Source organism: Chenopodium album, chromosome 19 (assembly GCF_948465745.1).
Source record: "Chenopodium album chromosome 19, dcCheAlbu1.1, whole genome shotgun sequence".
In the NCBI taxonomy this organism is placed as follows: Eukaryota; Viridiplantae; Streptophyta; class Magnoliopsida; order Caryophyllales; family Amaranthaceae; genus Chenopodium; species Chenopodium album.
The window spans coordinates 16,652,814-16,657,319 of record NC_137852.1 but is presented as its reverse complement, the minus strand read 5'-3'; the positions used below and the strand labels follow the sequence as shown (position 1 = coordinate 16,657,319).

Here is a 4,506-nt window from a genome sequence, read left to right as displayed (position 1 = left end):
AGGATTCATCATGACTCACCCCAAGCGATCCAACTCCTCACTGACAACATCAACTCTATAGCACTTTTCAACCATGGGGTCATGAGCAACTTAGAAAATTCGAAGACTATCTTCTCATCGGCCACTTCACATGTGATGGTGTTGTTCTTGCAATTTATGACCGCCCCCAAAGTTTTAAGAGCTTCACGATCCAAGATCAAGGGAGTGTCCACATCGCCCTCCATGTCCATCACTACAAAGTCACAAGGCACGTAAATGTGTCCCACTTGAATTGGAACATCCTCAAGTTCTCCACAAGGCAATTTCACCGAGCGGTCGGCTAATTGAATTGTCTTCCTTGTAGTAATCATCTCAATATTGAGCTTTTGAGAAATGGATAAAGGGATTAGACTAACACTTGCTCCAAGATCGGCCAATGCACCCCTAGCTAGCTTCCATAGTTCCAATTTTCACTGGCAAAGTGAAACTCCCCGGGTCTTTTTCCTTCTTGGGCATCTTATGTTGAACAAGAGCACTCACTTGATGTGGAAGGGTGATAAGCTCATAATTTAGCTTCAATTTGTTTGTGAGGATGTCCTTGAGGAACTTGGAGTAAGATGGAATTTGTTTCGCAACTTTAATAAAAGGGAGATTGATGTGCAAATTCTTCATCACACTTAGGAACTTCGCAAACATGTCATTTAATTTCCTCTCCGCAAGTCTACTTGGAAAAGGAACCGGTCCATCAAGGTTCGTAGTCTCACTAGGAATTGAAGTTGTCTTCTCATTGTCAAGCTTCTTCTTCTCTGAACTTCCTTTTACCTCATCAACCTTTTCTTTCTCACCTCTCTTGTCTTCATTCACACTCTATTCTCCTCCCTTCTTCTCCCCACTATCCCCCTCATTTGGACCATCATAGGAAGTTCCCGACCTCAATGTGATTGCCTTGCATGTATCGGGTTTTTGGTTATGAGAAGGGTTAGGTTGTGGTTGTCCGAGTAGAGTAAATGGTGAATTGAAAGGAGTTCTCTCGGCCAATTGAGTTATTTGTGAATCAACCATCTTGTTGTAAGCTCTTATTTCTTGCATTTGTTGCCCAAAGGTTTACATTTGTGAATGCATGGCTTGAAGGAGTTGTGTGGGTGTTGGCTCCGCTTGAGGTGCTTGTTCTTGATTTCTTTGAGGCACCTGGGTTTGATTGTTGTATTGGTTTTGGTTGTTGTATTGGTTGTTCCTTAGGTAGCTTCCTCTTGGGTTTTGGTTTTGAGATGGACGTGGATTTTGGTATTGGGGGTTGGAACTGTAAGAGGGTTGAGCTTTATGGCTCCATTGTTGAGGTTGAGATGTAAACCCGGGTGGTGGTTGTCTCCAAGCTACTCCACCGCCGCCTCCTCTAAAACCATCTTGCCTTGTGTTGTATGCCGGTACATGCTCGGGGCTCAAACCTCCACAATAGGATGTATCATGGTTCGTTCCTCCACAATTTTGACAAGAGAAAGAGTTAACTTGAGAGGAGCTTGCTCCACCACTTGAGCTTGCATATACACTCGTGTTCAACTTTAAAAGCCATTTTGTGAGTTGCTCAATTTGATGTTGCAATTGATCTACCTTCTCCAATTCATAAATTTTACATTTATTTGGTGCATTCTTCTTCTACCACCCCAAGAGTAGTTCTTTGCTATCTCCTCGATTGTTGCTTCCACTTGATTTTGGGGGATATTGATCAATTGTCCACCCGCCCCCGCATCAAAGTTAGCTCTAGATATGGGCTCCAATCCATCGTAGAAAAACCTCATGAGCAAACTTTGATTTTATTCATGGTGAGGACACGCTTGTACCAACTCCTTGAACCTCTCCCAAGCTTCACTAAGACTCTCATCCGCTTCTTGTTCAAATGATCCAATCTTCCTTCTCATTTCGGTGGTCTTTTACTCGGAAATGAACCTCTTCAAGAATGCTTTGACTACCTCCCTCCAAGTTGTGAGAGAGTTAGGCTTCACTTGCTTCAACCACTTCTTTGCTCTACCCGAAAGAGATTGTCGAAATAGATGCATTCGGATGTACTCTTGAGAAACATGATTGGTTTGAATCATGGCACATAGCTCAAGGAATCTATCAAGATGCTCTATGGGGTCTTCACTTGGAGAACCCAAAAATTGCTCCGATTGAACCATTCTTGTATATTGGGGATGAATTGTAAAGTTGGTTTCCGTGACGGGTAGCAAATGAGCTCATAATCCTCCAGATTTCCAAACTCACGAAACAAAACATCATCCTCTTGTCCTGCCATTGATTCACTTTGCGAACTAGAAGAGTAAGAATCACTCCCACTATCAACTATAGCACCAAGACCTCATCCTTCTTCTTGAAAAAGTTTACGGACTTGTCTTAGACAACTGTTGATTTCTTGGTCAATTTGATGTGTGGGTGGTCCTTGAGATCTTCTAAGCATTCACCAAAGCTAAGAAAACAATTAGCAATGAAAAGTATGATAAAATAAACAAAACAAAAAGGAAAGCAATTAAAATTACTCTAACAAAAGCAAGCATAGACACTAAACAAGCTACTTCCCCGCCAACGGCGCCAAAATTTGATAAGGATATGGTAGGTCGTTAAGCTACTACCTTAGTCTAATTAATCATTTAAATTTTTAGACTACCCTAATACAAGTATAGGGGCACATAAAGGGTCGAACCATAGGAAGCACACTCGTTCAACATCAAAATCACTATGCAATAGTAAAAAGAGAAATGTTTTTGTTGATTTTCTTGGATTAAGCACTAAGACTACAAATAACCAAAGAAAAATATGAATAAACTTAAGAGAAAACAACGCTAGGGGTACGAGGGTGTTAAACATGATAAGAAAAAGGGTAATAATGATAGTCATCAACAATAACATGCCAAATAACACAAGATCCTACCTAAACAATCCATTCTCATGCAATAGTGTAGGCAAATCAATGAAAGAGGTCTATGCTAACTAGGATCATTCTCATGCATCCTATTAGACAAAAGCGAATCAAGAGAATAAAGAAGCACAATCCATAAAACTCCATTTTAACTACTCATTCTCATGCAATCATTAAAATAGAGGGGATCTTAATCTAGTTCAAATTATTTTCATGCATTTAAACAAGAAGGCAATCAAATAAAGTGCAACGATAATATCAAGCCACTAAAAATCATGTCTTTCATCAATTTAAGGCATGTATTCAATCTAACCATCATCATTCATCCAACATTCAACACATATTTTCCACCCCCTTCCCCTAGCTAAGAAATTAGCATAGAAAAGGGGGAATAAACATGATAGAAAAACTAAGAGTAAACCCAAGTAACACAAAATCTAACATGATAGAAAACAATGAAAATAACAAAGATAGATTATTTAGCAAGGTAAATGAGAAAACACAACTAAAAGGCAAATAAAAAAAATAAAGAGAAAGGATTAGAGATTACTAAAAGGGAAATAAATGAAAGATAAAAACTTGGAAGGTTGCTTGATTGATTGAAGAGAAACTTGAACAAAGTTGCATACGATGGAGATAACTTGAGCAATACTACACTATCCCTCCCTAAGATTGGGGTTAATTGTTCATAAGTTAAGATAAGATAATCCCATTACATCAAAACTTTATAAGTAACTGCCTAAAATAGTCCGTACACAGCAGCAGGAATAATAAAAATGGTCCGATCGAACACTGGGATGGTTCGGCCGGACTACAGGGTAGGTTCGGCCGAACCTCCCTGATCCTGGTCTAGTCGAACTTCTGAGGTTCGACCACTCCTGCAAGTTTGCCGAATTCCAGCTTGAAACTGCCAAAGTTGTTCGGCCGCACTACAGGGTAGGTTCGGCCACACCCTGGTTCGGCCACACCTTCAGGGGGTTTGGCCGAACCTCACCTGAATCTTGCTTCCTTCAGCTTTCCTTGAGCGTCATATTTCTTCTCCATGGCACGTCATGCATCCAAAGGTTCATCAGAAGAAACCAAAAACCTACAAAACAACAGAAAAACGCTAGAAAACCAACAAAAAGGGGGAAAAAGGAAAGGAAACATGAGAAAGGAAAAGGAAAGGCAAAACTAAGGTAAAAATGCTTAAACAAGTGCTAATGAGGGGAGAATCCTTGGAGAAAAAGGATGGAAAAGTGGCATAAATGCCATTCATCATCTACCTCTAACCATGGCGGAAATTCGAGAGGAAAAATCGAAAGAAAGAAAGAGTGCTTTGAAATTTGAAAAAAATTACATTAATCTGAAGCGGAATTTGCCGATCTACAAGTTCAGAGCAACGAATTTTGGTTTTGAAGTCTTAATTTTGGGGATTCAATGAAGTTTTAAATCGGAATCGAGGGTTTATGAGCGAGTTAGAGTGTGAGTTTGTGAAGAAGTGAGGAGAGAGAGTACGAATTGCCGGTTATATTTCCAAAAATGCAAATTCTAGGAGTCCGCTCCCTTAATCTTTCTTTAACTCCTCACTAAGTAACCGTTAAACACACTCCCTGCAAACTAATTTCCCATTATCC

At 39.9% G+C, this 4,506-nt stretch overlaps 1 non-coding gene across 1 annotated transcript; it reads left to right on the top strand.

Annotated features, from left to right (window-relative positions):
• Positions 1-1,791: 1,791 nt before the first annotated feature.
• Positions 1,792-1,898, top strand: LOC145596242 (small nucleolar RNA R71). Its single transcript, XR_014103106.1, has one exon. It is a non-coding gene; the product is annotated as a small nucleolar RNA R71 (small nucleolar RNA).
• The last annotated feature ends 2,608 nt before the right edge of the window (positions 1,899-4,506 follow it).